Source organism: Nicotiana sylvestris, chromosome 3, assembly GCF_000393655.2.
Source record: "Nicotiana sylvestris chromosome 3, ASM39365v2, whole genome shotgun sequence".
Classification (NCBI taxonomy): Eukaryota; Viridiplantae; Streptophyta; class Magnoliopsida; order Solanales; family Solanaceae; genus Nicotiana; species Nicotiana sylvestris.
In genome coordinates, this window is record NC_091059.1 from 181,825,702 (window position 1) to 181,847,964 (window position 22,263).

The window sequence follows — 22,263 nt, forward strand, 5'->3', positions numbered from 1 at the left end:
CCAATTAAACTGATTTCACTTTTTAAAACAATTAAACAATATAAAAATAGTCTATACATGATTTAACGATAATAAGTAGCGGAAATACAACTCGACACAGCCCTAACCGGGGTGTCACAAGAGCATCTACTAGGGTATAAATACAACTGAATGCCTGAAGTGTACAAAACACAGAATAATGAAGTAAAGAGGGATAAAAGCAATGCCGCGAACGCCGACGACTACCTTGCTAAGCACCGGTGACTCTGCCTCTGATCAGCCAAAACCCGCTACCGGGTGTAGAAATACCTGAATCTGCACGCAAGGTGCAGTGAGTAAAGTGAGTACTCCAACTCAGTAAGTAATAATCATAACTAAAGTCTAAATGGTAAGAAATCACGTAAAGCATATCAGGATGTTGTATAGAAGCAGTTCAAAACCAATATGAAAGCAGTGAAGCTGTAAAATCTCTTTAAACATCTTAGCTCAGTTTAAACTTCTTTGAAAATGACTTTCTCAACAGTTGCGTAAATGAATGCAAAACAATTAGTGCAGATAAGCACAGAAATCCGCCCCTCGGGCACAAATACACAATTAAACAAGTACATGACAAGCAAATAGGAAAGACAAGCATATAAGGTTCGCCTCTCGGGTAATATCTCATAACAATACCAGCCCCTCGGGCTATATCTCACATCACAATGGGTACCCGCGCTCACTGGGGGTGTGCAGACTCCCGGAGGGGCCCCTTATGGCCCAAGGGCAGTATCAAGCCACCTCATGGCATCATAAACAGGCTCTCGGCCTCATATCAATATCAAGCCACCTCGTGGCGCACAATCTCAAGCCCTCGACCTCATTATCATATTCAACATCCCACTGCTGCGGCGTGCAACCCGACCCAAGAGTATCCTCACAATACAGGCCCTCGGCCTTACTCAGTCAAAATATCACATAAGCCACTCGAGCAACAGAAAAACATAACACTCATCCCAAAATATTATTTAAAATATCATTTCAAGTGTTAAAGTAGAGTAAACATGGCTGAGTTTTGAAAACAGTGGAAAATAACATGACTGAGTTCAAGTATAAAGTCAAACGGTGAGGAAATATCAACAAAAATCCTCGAAGGGTTCAAATAGTGGCACTAGGCCCAAATATGGCTTTCAGCCCAAATAATGATAATAGCAAATAATTTTCAATCAAATACGCGGTAAAATCATCAATCGGGACGGACCAGGTCACAATCCCGAATAGTGCACGACCCCACACTCGTCATCAAGCATTTGTCTTACCTCAATATAGCACAATGATGTGCAATCCGGGGTTTCAAACCCTCAGAACATCATTTACAATCATCACTCACCTCAAACCGGCTAAATCTCTAGCTCGAGATGCCTTTGCCCCTCAAATCGGCCTCCACGCGTGTCGAATCTATCCAGAATTAGAACGAATATGTCACAATATGCTAAGGAAACAAAGCCCAAGCGAAAACAATCAAAAAATACCAAAAATCCCAAAATTAGCAATACCCGAGCCCCGGGCCCACTTCTCGAAACTCAAAAATTTTCACATCATTAGACTCTTTCTCTCACCACTAGCTCATACATATCAAAAGTTCTCAAACCCGACCCCAAATGGTCCTTCAAATCCCAAATCAAAAGTCCAATTTCTCAAGCCCTAGTTCTTCAATTTTAGGCTTAGCTTTCATGATTTTCTAGGTGGAATTCACAATATAATCGAGTTTTTAGACCAAGAATCTTACCTCCAGGTGATTCCCCTTGAATCCCTCTTAAATCCTCTTCCAAAAGATTCAAAATTGACCAACGATGGAGGAACATAACCTCAAATTCGCGGAAATGAGCTTTTAAAACATTCTGCCTAGCTCTCATTTTTACTTAATCGCGATTGCGAAAAACCCATCACGATCGCGAAGCACATCCCATAATTTACTCTACGCGATCGCGTATACCCTTACACGAACGCGATGCTCAAAATCTTCCAACTACGCGATCGCGAATGATACCACACGACCGCGATTCACAACAACACAAACATACGCGATCGCGACCCTATCTACGCGAATGCAAAGAACAACTGGATGCCCCCCCCCCAAAATAACTCTACGCGATCGCGAGGGGGAAATACCTGCAACAGAACTGAAGCCAAACCTGCAATTTTCTGTTACCTTTTAAGGCACAAAATGGTCCGATTTACCACCCGAAACTCACTCGATGCCCCCCAGGACCTCAACCAAAGGCACCAACACATCCTAAGACCTTATTCAAACTTGTTCCAATCATCAAAACACCTCAAATAACATCAAATCACCCAAATCGCATCGAATTCAAGCCCAAGTTTTCTAAAATCTTCCGAAATACGCTTTTGATCAAAAACCCAATCAAACCATGTCCTAATGACCTATAATTTTACACACACATCCCAAATGACACAAAAAACTACTACAACTCTCGGAATTTCATTTTGACCTCTATATGAAAAATCTCACCTATCAACCGGAAAACGCTGAAATCTCAATTTCGCCAATTCAAGCCTAATCCTTCCACAGACTTCCAAAATGCATTCCGATCATGCTACTAAATCCCAAATCATCTAGAAGAGCTAGCCAAATCATAAAAACTCCAATCTGAGCTTATATACAAGCAAGTGAAATCTTGGTCAAACCTTTCCAATTCCAAGCTACAAACTGAGAACCGTTCCTCCAAATTCATTCTGATTTTTCCTAAAAGCCAAAACCAACGATTTACAGAAGTCATAATACATTACACGGGGCAAGTCATGCCCGAGAAATGGTGAGCGAAGTGCAAAATCTCAAAATGTCTGGTTGGGTCATTACATTAAAAATTTGAAATAGTTAATTAAAACAGGAGGTTTTTGAAGGAAAACGCTTAATAATACTCGAATCACCTCAGATCTAGAAAGATCTAAGAAGAATCGAACAATAGCAAATCTGGGGTTTTCGAAAAATAGTAGAGGTGAAGAAAAATCGGTTAAAAACTCATGGATATACCTAGATCTAAGACAAATTTAAAAGAAAAGTGAAAAATCTCGAGAGTTAGGGTTTCAGAGAACCCAGAGAAGACCTTAAAATGTTACCGATCTTAGCCGGAAAAGTCATAGATCTTACTCGAACAGCCATGGATGGCCGAGAAATGGAATGAAAGACCATGGATAGGAGTTGAACTGCTCCAGGTTCACCTGAGGACCTCAGGGTAATGTCAAACTGGCGTGGGGTGAAGTAGAGGCCAGGAGATGATGAGAGGCCATGGTTTCCGACGAGGGAGATGGCCGGAGAAGGGTGGACAGTGATTAGGGTTTGAGGGTGTCTGAGAGAGAAGATAGGAGGAGAGGATTCAGAGACAGCTCAAATGAAAGAATAGGGTAGGGTTTGAGGGGTTGTTCGATTAAAAAAGAAAAGAAACGACGTGGACCGTAGATCTAAGAGAGCAACGGTCGAGATTAAATGGGGTAGGTGGGTTCCGGGTTTGGGTATGGGTTAGTAAGGTGTGGGTCGGATTTTTAATTGTAAAATTGGGCTGGGAATTTGGGGCCCGATTTGGCTATAATTTAAATAGCCAATTTTTCTCTATTTGATTTATAATAAAATAATAGATAGTTTTTGAAAAATAATTTAAAAAGCTAAAATAATTTATAATACATAATTAGAAATTTAAAAATATAAGATCCAATTTTATGCATATAAAACGTAATTAGATCTTAACAGGGCTAATATTGCAATTATGTGCAATTTAGCTTTAAAAATAATAAATGTAATTATAAAAATATATAAAAAAATTACCTTAGAAATACTTTGGTATAAATATAGAAATCCAATAGATGAATTATCAAAACAATAATTTTGGAAATAATTATTGGGGATTTTATGGATAAAAAGGGAGAAAATAAATCAATTTAAAACCTTAAAATTATGGAAAAAATAATAAAAACCCTGGAGATGATTATATATGCTATTTTAAAGGTATTTTGTATATTGAAAAATATATAGGAAAAAAATTAAGTATCAACAGCTAGCCGGAAAAAATAAAAAATCCGGAGTATCAGGAGAAAAGAAGATTCGCCAAGTTCTTTCAAGTAAAGGCAAGAAAATGTGTCAATCAAAGGATGCATTCCTTCTACTTATAAGAGGCATAAATTCTCTAAGCACGAAACCCAAAAGTCGCCAACCAAAGTTGATAGGGCATGAAATGGTTCAATCCCTTGGGAATGTGTGTCATAATAGCAGTAGCCACGAACGACGGTTCCAGCTAAATGATGTTTCGGTTCCAAAATGACTGTAACGGTTCAGGAATATCAATAGGGCGCTGTTATGTTGCCTGAATTTAAAAATCATACCCAAGGGGTAAGTAGTCAGATTTCTCTTAGAAGCGCAACTGCAATCCGTCTACCAGGCCCGACAAGAGACGACCCCAGCAGACGGAGGGACTAACTATATTGGTCAAAATCTGATTGCAGTGGTCGACCCGACCGAGAGCCCGTCCAAGCGGCAAGGCGGTGGAAGATGACATGGTTTTCTCCCAACCCCGAGCTCATAATAGCCGCCAAGTCAAAGAACAATAGTCAGGGGACGACAAAAGCGAACATGGTACGAAAGTGTACTGACCCAAGAACGTAGCGAGGATTCCATAACTATAAATAGGGGAGAACCTTCCTAAATATGGGGGTCTTTCTCTCTCTTTCTCTTTATTTTCCTCTGTAATCTTCTTAGCAAAAACAAGATAAAGCAATCTTCCATGGAGGATGTAAAAGAGCCATTCCCTTCGGCCAAGTGGGGAAGAGATGAAAAAATTCAATAAGATCGATCGCCTTTGTTTCGTTTCATGTATTATTCTTTGATTTGATTATAGATCTGGAGCTTATGATGTTTGACTAATATTTACCTCTTCATCTTTTCTAATTGATTTAATCAAAAAGGTTTCAATAACTTTTGGTCGAACAACATTATATGAGACGAAGTTTCATACTTATTGTTGACTTTGATAGCGATAATTGTGTAAAAACAACATTAGTCCAGAAAGAATGATTAGGTGGAGCTTATATAATGAAAATTAAAATTAATTAGACTTTATATTAATGTCATCCAAACAAGGGGTAATAAGTTACTGCTTTTATTGTTTTCATTTCTCAAGCTTTGAATTTTATGAGCCTTTCGATTGTATCTCACATATCTTAATTAAAAGTCTTCCCCTTTTTTATTAAAGTTTGTGTCAAGTCAAACTAAGACAATCTTTTTGAAACGGAAGGAGTAATAAAATCCACATAGGGTGTTTTTTCTTTAGTTCTTTAACTTTCACTCCCGCTATTCATGAGCACATCCCACTTTGTTATTAGATTTAGAAATTAAATCTCTTCCAAATAATGACTTTGTTAAGACATGATTGCATTTACGTGCTTTGATGGATGGTTCTGCAAACACATGTAACTATATCTCCTTATAATGAAGCTTTAACCCAAAAGTGAGGATCTAATTTCTTTTTGATATCAGAAGGTCATTATGGCCAAACTTCGTATATATTATTCACTTCTTTTCGTCCATAGCCACTCGTATATTAATTCTTTTCTTTTCTTTTCTGGATGTAGATGTTGGTATTATTTATAATGCAACATCAAAGACTTCTTTTTGAAAATCCATTTATAACAAATATTCATGGATCTTTTTATTTTACAAGTGTCCTATCTATTTCCAAGTGGCCTATTATATAAAGCCTTGTGGCCAAATACTCTTTGATAATTGGTACATGACAAGAGTTTTTACATGTGGTATTGATTTAAAAAATTGTTAAGCCAAGTATCATTTTGCATGACATGTGTTGTCATCTTGCATGAAAGAAAATTTACAAGTAAGTAAGACACTTGTCATGAAACTAAACTCATTTTCATGCTATAAATAGGATGATCATTAGCCATCATATTCACTCAATTCTTAACCAAGAATTCATCTAGCTAATCATTACTTTCTTCCTGATCTTCTTTTTGAATTATCCAACACATAAAATACCTTCATCTTCTCTTCTTTCTGGGCAACTGTTTTGTGAAAATTCTAAACTTCCAGCCACGAGTGAACGTGTTTGGAGGTGATGTGGAACCTTAGGGAGCAACCAGTCTTAACGATTTGCACCCATTCGGGCCAAAATCTCTTTCAAGGCAGTGACTTGCCACGACACGGTATTTTTGATAAGTTGTTCTTCTTTCCCTCTTATTCTTCATCAATATTATCTACTTATTTTCCTTACAATTTAAAAGCGATTTTACATATAATATTGACTAATGGCCACCACTTTGAATAAAACACTTCCTGATCTCTCAAAGCTTGAGCCTTTAGATGGAAACAATTATAAGCGTTGGTCCCGAAAACTTCTAATTTTCTTTGAATAATTAGAAGTTGATTATGTTTTGTTTAATGATCCTCTTGCTGTTATTGTTGCTGATAGTTCTAATACTGCTAATATTGTTGCTGTTGATGATGTTTCTAAGAAGAAATTTGAAAAGGATAATAAAACAGTGGGAGGGCATCTGCTTAACCATATGAATAACCCTCTCTTTGATTTGTTTATAAATTATAAATCTTTTAAAGTCATATGGGATAATTTGGAGAAGAAATATGGTGTTGATGATACAGGAAAAAAGAAGTATGTTGTTAGAAAGTGGATCAAGTTTCAGATGGTTGATGATAAGCCAATCATGGAATAGGTTCACGAATATGAGAACTTGACTACTGATGTTTTGAATGAGGGCATGGAGATGTGTGAGATTCTTCAGGCTAATATTTTGCTTGAAAAGTTTTCATCTTCCTGGAGTGGTTAAAGGAAACACAAAAAAGAAAAATTTAACTCTTCAAGAACTGATCAGTCACATGAGGACTGAGGAAGCAAACCATCTCAAAGATGAGGAGTCTGAATGACTTAAGTATAAGATGAAATCTCCCTCTCTCTTAATTCTTCTAAAGCTAACCATGTGGAATCTTCTAGTACTTTTGTGAAAGATAGGTTTAAAGGAAAACAGAAGAAAGGACATGTGAAGAAGTAGAATTACTTCAATAAGTCAGAGGGCCATATTCAAAAGTTGAAAGGACCTTGCTATGTCTACGACAAAATTAGTCACAAGGCTTTTCAGTGCAACCAGAGACAAGGACAAAGCTCAAATATTGGAGAAAAAGCTCCAGTCCAAGCTAACCTTACTGAGGGTGGTGAAGTCATTGCTGCTGTGGTTGTTGAGGCAAACATGATAGCTAACAAAACCGATTGGATAGTGGACACAGCTGCTTCAAGGCACCTTTACGCCAACAAGGAGCTATTTCACGACTTTGAGAAATCTGCTGATAGCAAGTGTGTCTACATGGGTAACTTCACTACAGCTGGAATTATGGGTAAAGGAAAAATTCTCCTTAAATTAACTTCTGAAAAAACCTTAGCCTTGAACAATGTTTTGTATATACCCTCCCTTCGTAGAAACTTAGTTTCTAGTGCGCTTCTCAACAAAGAAGGTTTTAAACTTGTTTTTGAATCTGATAAAGTTGTTATTTCTCGTGGGGGAGACTTTGTTGGGAAGGTTTACCTTAGTGGGGGTTTATTTGTACTGAACATCGCTTAAGATATTACTAATAATGCTAGTACTTTCAACTCTGCTTATATTATTGAGTCTATTGATTTGTGGCATGGTAGATTATGTCATGTTAATATTGCTTCTATTAAAAGACTTAGAAAAATAGAATTAATTCCTGTAATTAATGTTGATAATCTTTCTACGTGTCCTGTTTGTGTAGAAGCAAAACATACCAAAAAACCTTGTAAAAATATAACTAGTAGAAAAACAGAATTGCTTGAACTAATACATTCAGACTTAGCATATTTCAAGAACACTGTTAGTAAGGGTGGAAAGAAATACTACATCACCTTTGTAGATGAAATTTCTAGATACACTAAGGTATATCTTCTTAAGTCAATAGATGAGGCTGAAAGCATATTTTTGAATACAAGGCAGAAGGAGATAATCAATTAGACAAAAAAATCTATAGGCTTAGGTCTGACAGGGGTGGTGAATATAACACTAATACTCTAGAAGCCTTTTGTGAGAAAAATGGTATCATACATGAGGTTAGTGCTCCCTATACTCCCCAACAAAATGGTGTAGCCGAACGAAAAAATAGAACCCTTATGGAAATGATGAATTCTATATTTTTGAGTTCAAGTTTATCTGATAATATGTGGGGGGGAAGGGGAGGGAAGCTGTTTTATCTGCATGTTATGTTCTGAATAAAGTCCCTCATAAGAAATTAGATAAAACCCCGTATGAGTTATGGAAAGGGTTTGCCCTTAACTTGAAAATTCTGAAAGTGTGGGGGTGTTTGGGTAAGGTTGCTCTACTTGATTTTAAATAAGTAATTGTTGGGCCCAAGACTTTTGATATTATTTTTAATAGTTATGTTCAAAACATTGTTGCATATAGATTTATGTCTTTGAATAATAGTTCTATTTGTGAATCTTGAGATACAGAATTTTTTGAGCATGTTTTTCCATTGAAAAATAATGTGCCTAGTGTTGTGCCTAATAATGCTTCTACATCTATGTCCGGTAATTCTCATATTGTGCCTTCTTCTAGTGTTACTGCTAATGAGCATGAAAATGAACTTAGAAGAAGTAAGAGATGTAGAATTGAAGCTAGCTTTGGTCCTGACTTTATTACTACTTTCTTGACTGAAAATATTGATCTTTATAGTTTGAGTGATTAATTAGTGTCAATCTATTTAATAGAAGAAGACCCTAAGACATACAGTGAAGCAATAAGGTCAATACATGCTTGTTTTTTGAAAGAGGCCATCAAAAGTGAATTAGACTTTATAGTTTCTAATCACACTTGGGACTTGTCTGATTTGCCTAAAGGTTGTAAACCCATAACTAGTAAGTGGATATTTAAGAAGAAATTGAGACATGATGGTACAATTCAGAAATATAAGGACAGACGTGTTATTAGGGGTTTTAACCAAAAGAAAGACATTGATTACTTTGATACTTATTCTCCTGTGACTAAGATAGCCACTATTAGAACTCTTTTTGCTTTAATCGCTATTCATAATTTAGTGATACATCAAATATATGTTAAAACGGATTTTCTAAATGGTGATTTAAAGGAAGAGATCTATATGTCTCAACCTGAGGGATTTGTGATCCAAGGAAAGGAGAATAAAGTATGGAAATTGAGAAAGTCTTTGTATGGTCTGAAACATGCACCTAAGCAATTGTTTGAAATATTTAACAGCACATTAGTGGATAATGGTTTTGTTGTTAATGCATTTGATACTTGTGTTTATTCCAAGATGATAGGATCAGATTGTGTTATTATATGTTTGTATGTAGATGACATGTTAATCTTTGGCCCTAATGTGAATGTTGTTAATAAGACTAAGAAATTTTTGTCTTCTAAATTTGATATGAAAGATCTTGGAGAAGCAGATGTGATTTTAGGTGTTAAAATCAAAAGAACTTCTAATGGTTTTTCATTGTTTCAATCTCATTATATTGAGAAAATGTTGAAAAGGTTTAATTGCTTGATGTAGCACCTGTGAGAACTCCTTATGATCCTACCATACACTTGAAAAAGAATAAGGAATCTAGTACTTCTCAAACTGAGTATGCTAAGATAATTGGTAGTGTAATATTTCTCATGAATTATACACGACCTGATATTGCTTATGCTGTTAGTAGATTGAGTAGATATACTCACAACCCTAGTAGTGAACACTATAATGCTCTTTATCGTTTGCTAAGGTATTTGAGAGGTACTATGGATTGGTGTTTGCATTTTAATAAATTTCCTGCTGTTTTAGAAGGATTTTGTGATGCAAACTGTGTTACTAAAAATGGTGAAGTTAGCTCCACCAGTGGCTATGTGTTTACTTTGGGTGCAGGTGCTATTTCATGGAAGTCTTCAAAACAGACTTGTATAGCACGATCTACTATGGAGTCAGAATTCATTACTCTTGAGTTGGCAGGACAAGAAGCTGAGTGGTTGAGAAACTTATTGGCAAACGTGTCTTTGTGGGGAAGACAAGCTTCACTAGTTTCTCTACATTGTGACTCACAGATGGCAATTGGAATTGCCAAAAAATAGTATGTACAATGGAAAAAGAAGATATATCAGCATTAGTCATGGTGTGGTAAAACAGTTATTGAAACATGGTGTTATTTCCTTGGAATTTGTAAGGTCCGAAAGAAATTTGGCGGATCCTTTAACCAAGGATTTGGCAAGGAGAGTTATCCTTAAAATGTCGAGGGGGATGGGGCTAAAGCACATGGATTGAGGAAGTATGGTGTATACCCGTTTGTGGTCATACGAAGCCATATGAGACCTCAATATGCACTACATTTCCTATCCCCATGGCGTGTGGTAGTGCTTTATAAGGTTGAGCTTATTTTACTCTTAATGATTCCATAGCCTTAAGGTAGTCTATGTGTAGATAGACTTGATAGAATCACCTACGTGAGTGTAAAGGTGCGGTCACCTTTTATGAAAGACTTGGGATGTCTTTCTAGAGCACTTATGAGACCCAAGGTATGTGCATGACCATAAAAGCACTTTGTTAGTATCATGGAGTTTGCATAAATTGAAGGATATAGTATGTGTTGTGAGCGTATCAACTAATGTCCATTCAGTTCATGAGTACTTCACTTTATGGATGTTAGTTGTTGCCTCATTTCACTATGTGTCAATTCAAATTGAAAGATATTGACATTTAAGTACATGTTCCTTCTTTTGCCCAGTATTGTTCTATTTTTGTCTTTGCATTAGTGGGGGATTGTTGGTATTATTTATAATTCAAAGTCAAAGACTTCTTTTTGAAAATCCATTTATAACCAATAGCCATGGATCTTTTTATTTTACAAGTGTCCTATCTATTTTCCAGTGGCCTCTTACATAAAGCCCTGTGGTCAAATACTCTTTGATAATTGGTACATGGCAAGAGTTTTTACATATGATATTGATTTAAAAAATTGTTAAGCCAAGTGTCATTTTGCATGACATGTGTTGGGGAGGTTGCATGAAAGAAAATTGACAAGTAAGTCATGTGTTGTCATCTTGCATGAAAGAAAATTGACAAGTGAGTAAGACACTTGTCATGAAACTAAACTCATTTTCATGCTATAAATAGGATGATCATTAGCCATCATATTCAATCAATTCTTAACCAAGAATTCATCTAGCTAATCATTACTTTCTTCCTAGTCTTCTGTAACGACTCGATCGGTCATTTTAAGAATTAACGCCCCGATCTCCTATTAACTGTTTTTCCCGTGTTTGTTTATGCTATTTTGATTTGCCGGGATGTTTGGTTTTGAGTTTCAGAGTGTTTTGGGACACTTATTCCTTAAATAAGAGCTTAAGTTTTAAAAATGGGACGGTAGTCAGAACAATATGAAGACGGCCTCGGAATGGCATTTACGTCGGTTCCGTTAGCTCCGTTGGGTGATTTTGGGCTTAGGGGCGTGTTCGAATTGTGTTTTGGAGGTCCATAGCTAATTTAGATGCCGAAAGTTGAATTTTGGAAGTTTTCGGTTCAATAGTGAGATTTTGATCTATGGTTCGGAATGGAATTCCGGAATTTGAAGTAGCTTCGTAGTGTTGAATGTGATGTGTGTGCAAAATTTCAGGTTATTCGGGCGAGGTTTGATAGACGTTTTGGTCGAAAGCATAATTTGAGAGTTTTTGGAGTTCTTAAGCTTGAATCTAATGCTGTATTTTGTCCCGGGCCCGGGCCTTAGTGGGCCTAACGGGCCGGGCCTCGCGGTCCCGGGCTTCGTGGTCCTGGGCTCTGGCGGTCCCGGGCCTGGCGGTCCCGGTCTTCGTGGGCTCAATGGGTGGAACAGGCCCGTGACGGGCCTAAGCCCACATGGTCCTGTGCTTAACGTGCCGGGCTCGGGGGCTTCGCGGGCCTAGCGGGCTTTTTTTTTTTAAGACAATTTCTTGTAGTATCATGGCTATATTAAAAATATATATGTAGTATATATGTATATCTAATTATTAAAGTGCTTGACGAAAAAGAAAATAACAAAACAATAGTAAAACACTAAATTGTCATGCATAATATATTTTCTTGTAGTATATTATATTGTATCTTATGTATATATATTCTCTTATATATTTTCTTTTAGTATATGTATTGTATCTTATGTATATATATTCGCATAATATATTTTCTTGTAGTATATATATTGTATCTTATGTATATATGTTCGCATAATATATTTTCTTGTAGTATATATATTGTATATTATGTATATATATTCGCATAATATATTGTCTTGTAGTATATCATAGACGCTCTATGATCACCTATTTGCAGTCTTGCTTGACTGAAAGCGCTCTCTGATGCAACAGTTGAAGCTTGAATTGATAAAATATCCCGAGCCATCCTTGCAAGAACAGGAAAATGTTTTTCCCTTGCCTTCCACCATTCCAAAAGATCAAAAGAGCCGTCTGGATTCTCCTTTTCAAGTCCCTGAGACAAATAAACTTGAAGCTCATTTAGATGTGAAGTTTCATCATAATTTTCACCTTGAGACCCCCTGAACTCCGTCCAAGATTTAAGAGCTTTTAAGCCCGCAACTCTTTTAGAGGATTGTGAGCTAGACGAAGTAGGGGTTGGAATAGTTGGCCTAGCATGCTCTAAGGCAAGTTGATAAGCATTATAAACAGTTTGAGCGTTAATCTTAATTGAAGCTTTTGCATCTGCAAGTGTCGCAATTTCCTCATTTGAAAGATCTAAAGCCTTATAAATATTTGAATACCAAAAATGAGGACCTCCCAATTTCATTGTAGGATTTAGCATTGCAGCAAGACCATAAATAGGAGGGATAGGAAAAAAATATTTTTTAAACTTTTGTTTCATTTCATTTATAGCAAGTTCATAAATATCCCCACCCTCACTAAATTCAACAAACAAATCAGATAGTGCTGCAATATAAACTAAACAGTTTGAAATAGTAGGATAATATTGCCCAGAAAATGCATTTGTAGCAATTTGAAAATGTTCTAAAAAATCTAAAAGAATTTTAACATTAGTCCAATCTTGAGTGGTAAGCATTTCATCATCATCCTCACCACCTACCCGAGAATTAAACGTTGCATTAATTGGGTTTCTATATTCATATGCTACTACTAAACTTTCGTACATACAATTCCATCTAGTCGGGCAAGGTTTAGGAACCTTTCTTTCTCTAAGGCCATATTCATCACATTTTTTAAAATACTCTCTAAGTCTACTTCTACGGTTTGAATAAAAAAGCCAATTAAGAGCCATTCTAACCTTTTCAATTTCTATGTTTAATATTCGCATACCATCACCGACAATTAAATGATAAATATGACAAATACATCTAACATGGAAAATATTAGTAAATGCAGGATTTAGTGTTGTTGTAAGCATGCCTATAGCACTGGTGTTACTAGAAGCATTATCCATTGAAATTGCCATTATTTTATCGCTAAAGCAAAAATATCTACAAATATCTGCAACAGTGTTAGCTATAAACTTACCTGTGTGACGCGAATTAATTATTCTATATGCAATTATGCGTTTTTGCATTATCCATTCCTCATCTATCCAATGACTTGTAACAGTTAGGTAATCACAATCATTACCACTTCTACCAATATCAGTAGTAATAGAAATCCGATTAGGTATATGAGTAAATAAATACCGCAAATATTGTTCATATTCATGTTTGAATTTATAAATATCACTCTTAACTGTTGCGCGAGGCCAACCTTTATAAGTAGGATTAAACACTCTTCTAATATAATGAACCCAATTAGGATTAGAAGCAAAAGTATAAGGTAAGCACATAACAGTAATCATCTTTGCTAATTCTTCACGATCTCTATTTGGATCGTAATATAAAATACCTCCGGTGACAGTGTTAATTCCTGGTTGAACTAGATTTGAACCTGTACTAGGGTTAACCGCAGAATCTACACTTGTCCCCTCTAGCTGCGCTTTCATTTGAAAAAATCTAGCCTTATCTCTAGGGTGTGTTTTTATGTGCCTAGTCAAACTACCTGTGCCGCTACGGTCTCCAGTATATTTATGCGACATTAATTTCCCACAAGTTTTACACTTAGCCTTATTTTTTTCTCTTACTTGAGTAAAAAAATTCCAAACTAATGATGTTTCTAGGCGTTTAGCAGGTTCTCTATTAAAAGTAGGAGTTTCTACAGGTGGGTCGACCGGTGCATCACTTGGGTTATTAAGAGGACTAGTAGGTGTATCATCTAAATCCGGTGCTTGAGTTTCATCATCATCCTCATTTTCCTCATTATTTTCTAAGATGGTTTCATTAGGATAAAGAGCATTCATAATTTCATCATCTAATCTATCACCTGGTGCAACATTATGATAAAATTCACTATCGGTAAATTGAAAACAAGGGTGATCACTATCAAGAATTACGGAAGGAGGAGGACGTCTAGGTTGGCGACTACTTTCAACTTGCTTATCTTTTCTAGGTCGGGGAGCCGGGGGAAGGGTAGTTGGTTGGCCACTACTTTCACCGGTTTTATCTTTTCCTTTACCAAACATTTTTTTCAAAGTAAATGCCATATTAATTATAATTATGCAAACTAAACCACACAAAAATATATTCTAAAAACGTAAGAGTTGAAACGAGTTTACCGGATTGCCGAACAACTTCTTGAAAATTGAAAATCGTTGAACACTTGAAAACTTCAATTCAACAACTTCACAATTTTTCACGAAATTTCAACAATAAATTAAGTAATTGTAGTAGAGAGATTGAGAGATATTGAGAGATATTGATGAATTGGTGAATAAAAATGAAAGAATGAGGGGGTATTTATAGTTGAGAAATGGGGAAAAGTGTAATTATATAAAGTTTGGGGGCCAAATGGATATTTTTTTAACTTAAAAACGGTCATATTTTCAGCCCAAACGGCTAGATTTTAAATATGGCCGTTGGAGAATTTTAATTTTTTTTTATAAAAAAAGTAGCCGTTGGACCCGCCAGGCCCGCCTGCCGGTCCCGGGCTAAACGGTCCCGGGCTCGTGGGCTCAACCTTGAAGACCAGCCCGTGACGGGCTCAGGAGGCCCACCAAGACCGGCCCACCCAGGACCGGCCCACCAGGCCCACCAGGCCCGTTAGGACCGCGGGCCCGGTTCGGTCCGGTTCAGGCCCGGCCCACTGAGCAGCCTTACTCGAATCCATGGTTAATTCGATGTTTCAATGTTGTTTTAGGTGTTTTGAGGATGGGTATAAGTTTGGATAGTGGTATATGACTTGTTCTTGCTTTTGGTTGAGGCCCCAAGGGCCTCGGGATAATTTCAGATGGTTAACGGGAAGTTAGGAAATTGGAGTTGCAACTGAAGTTTATGGGTGCTTTCATAACCGCATCTGCAGTTGAGAGGCCGCAGGTGCAACTCCCGCAGATGCGGAATCAAGCCGCAGAAGCGGCCAAGAGGAAGAAGAGCTGAAACCGTAGAAGTGGAAGGTGTACCGCACCTGCGGAACCGCAGATGCGGATTCTGGGTCGCAGGTGCGGCAAAGGGGATTTAAGTGGAAACCCCATAAGTGGTTCCCTTGACCACAGAAGCGGTCTCGCAGATGCAGAAATTGAACCGCAGATGCGGATTTGCTAGGCAGAAAATAAGAATTTCGAGGGTTTAGTTTCAAAAGTTAGAAAATCGATTTGGAGCTCGGGAGAGGGCGATTTTGGGAGGATTTTGAAGAGGAAATTAGTGGTTAACTATTGCTAATCTCTTTCTAGTTGTATTCCTATAGTCTAATCTTAGTTTTGTCATTTAATTTCGGAATTGGGATGAATATTAGGGGAAAATTGGAGAAAGTTCTTAGACCTAAATTTCGAGTTTCGATTGGGAATTTGACATTGGGTTTGGATAATTTTGGTATGGTTAGACTCGTGAGAGTATGGGGATTTTGAAAATGTAAATTTTACCCGATTTCGAGAGTGGCCCGAAGGACATTTTGGTCATTTTACATAATTTCGTGTATTAGCTTAGAATTTATCTGTAGAATCAGTTACTTGAAGTGTTATTTACATTATGCAATTGCATTGAATAGATTTGGGCCATTTGGAGTTGAGTACTCGTGTCAAGAACGTGGTTTCAGATTGATTTTGAGTCGGTTCGAGGTAAGTGGCTTGCCTAACCTTGTGTGGGGGAACTCCCTTTAGGATTTGGTACTGTTGATATTTTGAAATGCCTTGTATGTGAGGTGAAGAGTGCGTACTCTTGCCAATTGTTGAAAATCTCGTTTCATTAAGTAACTTTAATTGTGTTTTCCCTTCCTGTTTATTCTACTTGCAATCAAGTCTGCTATTAGCTTAGGGAATCGTGTCTAATTGCCTTAATTATTTTATTTGCTCAAACTGCCTTATCTGGACTAGTCATAGAGACTAGTTGCTGTCATGATAGTTCACGGAGGGCGAACTGGGGTCGTGACATCTTCTTTGAGAATTATCCAACACATAAAACACCTTCATCTTCTCTTCTTTTTGGGCAACTATTTTGTACAAATTCTAAACTTCCAGCCACGAGTGCACGTGTTTGGAGGTTCTGTGGAACCTTGGGGAGCGATCAGTCTTAACGATTTGCACCCATTCGGGCCGAAATTGTTTTCAAGGCAGTAGCTTGACACGACACAGTATTTTTGATAAGGTGTTCTTCTTTCCTTCTTGTTCTTAGTCAATATCATCTACTCGATTTCCTTACAGTAGATGCTAGGAATGCGTTACAGTATTTTTCACCTACTTAAGTTGGGGTTAATACTGCGTCAGTCAGTCTCTCTGTCCTAAATAAAAGGCTAAAAGTAATACTCTACTCTATTCAGCTAGATTTTACCAAAACTAAAAAATAAAAAATAATATGGATATATTATCTAAAGTATCGAGAACTATTTTTAAAGAAGTGTGGTATGACAATTGGAAAGTTTGCAGACTAATTTACAGTGTAAGATATGTAGACATTGTACTTACAGACAGCGCAAGACCTAGAGCATAGAATACGGGTTCCCGGGAACCTAGTAACTTTTGCATAGACGTTGTATTTATATTAAAAATTCACTAAATATTTATAAGTATCTAACTGTGAACCCATTTATTATTGCATATTAATTTAATATTACGGTAGGAACCCATAAGCCCTAAATCCTGGATCTGCCTCGGCTTATAGTAGACAATGGTTTGAATATCCCACATCGATTGGATTTCATGTCATAAAGCAGGTACTCATACAATAGAAGTATAGAACAAAGTTAATTAACACTATGCTAGCATTTGAATATAGATTTGATTGAAACTTGGAAAAGGTATTTTTGAAGTTGTGTTGAAAAATAATTTTAAAAGTTGAAGTTGTGTTTGGACATGCATTTTATTTGAAGAAAATTTGACGTTTTGTTAGTGGAAGAAAAAATTTCACCCAAAAACTGTCCTAAACCAATTTTTTGGAACTTGAAATTTTTTGAATTTTTTTCCCCAAAACATAATGATATTTCATAAGCAAACAATATTTTTGGTCTCTCTCAAATTTTTCTCTTGGCGCACGTTAACGTGGCTTTGCTAACATTCGTAGCTGGAAGCCATGATAGGAAGAGGACGACCTAAATGGAATCTAGCAAAAATTCCAACTACCGATCCGAGATCCGCAGATGCAAGAAAAGCAGTAATGGAACTTTTGTCTCACCAAAAGGGGTGAGAATTGAGGAACCAAGTGTGACGACCCGTCCAGTCGTCCCATGATTTACCGCTCTGTTTTCCCTATTTCTGCTTCTTTATGCTTTGTTTATCCGTGTTATGTGATATCGGGTTAGTCGGATCGAATCCGGAAGGAATTTGGTAAGGTTTGAGACACTTAGTCTCTTTTGAGGGAGCTTAAGTTGAAAAAGGTCAACCGAATGTTAAATTATGTGTTAGAGAGATCAGATGTGAGTTCCGATGGTTCAGTTAGCTTCGGGAGGTGATTTGTGACTTAGGAGCGTGATCGGAATGAATTTTAGAGGTTCGTAGTAGATTTAGGTTTGAATTGGCGAAGTTGATATTTTAGCGATTTCTGGTTGATAAGCGAGATTTTGATATAGGGGTCGGAATGGAATTCCGAGAGTTTCAGTAGTTCTGTTGTGTCATTTGGAATGTGTGTGCAAAATTTCAGGTCATTCGGACGTGGTTTGGTTGGGTTTTTGATCAAAAGCGTAATTCGGAAGATTTTAGAAAGTTTGGCTTGAAACCGATGTGTTTTGGGTGATTTGATGTTGTTTGAGGTGTTTTGGTAATTGGAACAAGTTTGAATAAGGTTTTAGGATTTGTTGGTGCCTTTGGTTGAAGTCCCAGGGGCCTCGGGTGAGTTTCGGGTGGTCAATCGGATCATTTTGAAGTTGGAAAAATTGCAGATTTTGAGTTCCTGTAGTTGCAGACATTTTGGTCTTCGCGTTCGCGAGAGGACCCTCGCGTTCGCGAAGAGTCTGCTGAGGGAGGTGGAAGTTTAACCTTTGCATTTGCGATGCAGGTGACGCATTCGCCAAGGGCTGCGAGGTTGTGCATCGCGTTCGCGGGTGTGTAGTCGCGTTCGCATAGAAGGAATTGAAAGGTCATGCTTCGGTGGAAATTAACCCATCGCGTTCACGTGGGTTGTATCGCATTCTCGTAAGAGGATTATGGTCAACGTTATTTGTGTGCTTCGCGAACGCGAGGCTTTGACCGCGTTCGTGAAGAAGGAAATTAAGGCCTAGGCAGAATGTTTTTAACTCATCTTGTCCGCGATTTTTGGGGCTCATTTCCTCCATAGCTGGTCTTTTTTGGAGATTGTTTAAGTTGATTGAAGAGGGGTTCGAGGGGAACCGCTTTGAGGTAAGATTTTTGGACTAAAAACTCGATTATTATGTGAAATTCACCTAGAAACTCATGGAATCTAAACCTAAAATTGAAGAACTAGGGCTTGAAATTGGAGACCAAACATTTGGGATTTGAAGGGTCATTTGTGAATGGATTTTCGTTTTCTTGGTATGTATGAACTCGTGGGAAGATAAGGAATCTATTGGTGTAGAAATTTCTGAATTTCGAGACGTGGGCTCGGGGGTCGGGTTTTGGTAATTTCAGGATTTGTGCCCTTTATTGATTGTTTTCACTTGGGCTTCGTTCCCTTAGTATATTTTGACGTCCTCGTTCTAATTTTGGATAGATTCGACGCGAGTGGAGGCCGATTCGAGGGGAAAAGGCATCGCGAGCTAGAGATTTAGCCAGTTCGATGTGAGTAATGATTGTAAATGATGTCATGAGGATTTGAACCCCAGATTGCACATCGTAGTGCTATGTTGAGGTGAGACACACGCTTGATGATGAGCGTGGGGTCATGCACTATTGAGGATTGTGACTTTGTCCGTCCCGTTGATGATTTTAACGCGTATTTGACTGAAACTTAATTGCTATCATCATTATTTGGGCTGAATGCCATATTTGGGCTTCGTGCCAACTATTTGAACCCTTCGGGGATTTTTATTACAAATTCCTCACTGTTTTGATTTATTACTTGAACTCAATCATGTTATTTTTCACCGTTTTACTACTCAGCCATGTTTACTCAATTTTAAGACTTAAATGATATTTTAAATGATGTTTGGGCTGACAAATACTATTTTACTATTGTCCGAGGGGCTTGTGAGTATTTTTGACTGAGTAAGGCCGATGGCCTAGTTGTGAGGAAACACTGATACTGATTTGAGGCCGAGGGCCTGAGATATATATGCCATAAGGTGGTTTGATTGATATGAGGCCGAGGGCCTAGATTTGATGCCACAAGATGGCTTAATATTGCGCTTGGATCGTAATGGGCCCCTCTAGGAGTCTGCACACCCCCAGTGAGCGTGGGTTTCCATTGTGATGTGAGATTGAGCCCGAGGGGCTATTATTGTTCTGAGATGTTGCCTGAGGGGAGGATATGGTGATACTGCGCCCGAGGGGCAAACTTCTATTTGGTTGCTTTATCTTAATTACTTGTGAATTACTTGTTTACTTGTTGAAAGAGGATTTTACTTGACTTTCCACTGTTTTACTGTTTTTAAATGGGTTTACTGCTTCATTATAGAATGCCTTGTGCCTTACGTGTTTTCTTACTTTCAATCGTTATTTATATTTGTTACTCACTGAGTTGGAGTACTCAATTTACTCCCTGCACCCCTGTGTGCAGATTCAGGTGTAGCTGGTACCGCTCCCAAGGGTTGATCCCTCCAGTTTCAGGCGACCGTTCGGAGACTACGAGGTAGCTCTTGACGTCCGCAGCCCCGTATCTCTACTCTTTTATCATTTTTATTTCCCTTCAAACATTTGTACTAGTTTATGGATTTAGCAGACTTGTATTATGGCCTATAGATGCTCATGACTTGTGACACCCTAGTTAGGGCTGTGTCGGGTGTATTTTCACATTTTATCATCATTTTCCGCTATTTAGTACATTTAAATCATGGTTAGACTATTTTTATGTTGATTAACTGTTTTAAAAAGTGAATGGGATTTAACTGGCTAGCCTTGTCTTCACGAGAGGCGCCATCACGACCAGGTTCGGGGTTAGGGTCGTAACAAGTTGGTATCAGAGCCTAGGATACATAGGTCTCACGAGTCATGAGCAGGTTTAATAGGGTCTCGCGGATCGGTACGGAGACGTCTTTATTTATCCTCGAGAGACTGCAGAACCTTTAGGAAAAACTTCATATTCTTAAAATTCTTATTGTGCGTCCTTGATTAAGCTTGAAATGTAACTCTTTGAATTCCTTTCACGCGTTCGTATGCGTGCATGAGCGCTCAGTATCCGAGGTGCATCGATGGCTTGTGATTCCCTGATTGTGGGGCGATATGTGATCTATGTGCGTTGATATTGGGCCAATCTGGAGGACTCGTGGCCGAAATTTTGCCTATAGTTTGAGCCCTGAGCTATTGATTTTGTGAGCACATATTTCTGGATCCATATGTTCTGTTGTGTCCCTATTAAGGGAGGTGATGACTGGATAGTTACGTGATGAGTGTGATGTGACTGTGAGATGTATTCATGTGATTTGGAAGTGACGAGAAGGGTCTGCTGGAGGATAGGAGGACTATTAGGTGCTCAATTTTCATCTTAATTTGAGGTATAGCCCCCAGTTATGGGTGTGTGAAGAATCTTCCCATGTTTCCTAGTTGGGAGAGGAGTAAATTTCATGTTACGGTCTGAGTTCAAACTCAGGAAGTTTAAGTGACTGCGTAATGTTTATGACGGTGGAAGGTATACAGAAATGTTAGTTTGAGTCAAAGCATGTGGGGTTATCTCCTACTGATTGTTTTGAAGTTTGCGTAATCCATTGTGTCATTTATTGGAAGATCTCTATTACCAGGGAAATATATGTTTTACAATTTGAATTTGGGTTGCTCAAGAGAGTAGGCTTGACTACTACGAGAGTGAATGCGAGATTTGCAGAAGATATAAAGTACCAGATGGTCTATGTTCCACGAGCTTATGAAGGATTGAGTTTAATCTCACTATGGTATTATGGCAGCAATAAAGTATATGCGTTATGAGTTATTGTGTATGTTTTGGTCTATGGCTTCGAGCCAAGTCGGGGAGTCCACTATTAATTAGTCGATTGCACGGTTATGTGCTATGTTGGTTCCAGTTTGAGACATGCGGGTGAATCAGTCATCGACTTCAGTGCCAATTACTTCACTACCCCCGTCCAGTTAGCTAGGGGTGGAGGCTAGTCAGCTAGGGGTCGCCCCAGAGGGGGGAGGTCGATTAGGTGGCGGTCAAGCCCATTTCTATGCACTTCAGGGAAGACCCGATGTTATTGCTTCACATGCTGTCATTACAGGTATTGTTTCAATCTACCACAGAGATGCCTCTGTATTATTTGATCCCGGTTCCACCTTTTCTTATATGTCATAATACTTTTCTCGTTATTTGGGTACGCCCCATGAGTTTCTCACTTTACCTGTTCATGTATCTACCTCGATGGGCGATACTATTATTGTAGACCGTGTGTACCGGTCATGTGTGGTGACTATTGGGGGTCTGGAGACCCATGTCGATATTTTATTATTGTGTATGGTGGATTTCAATGTCATTTTGGGCATGGATTGGCTATCTTTGTGTTGTGCTATTCTAGACTGTCATGCGAAGACAGTCACGTTAGCTATACCAGGTGTGTCGCAGATCGAGTGGTGAGGCATGACTGATTATGTTCCTAGTAGAGTGATATAAT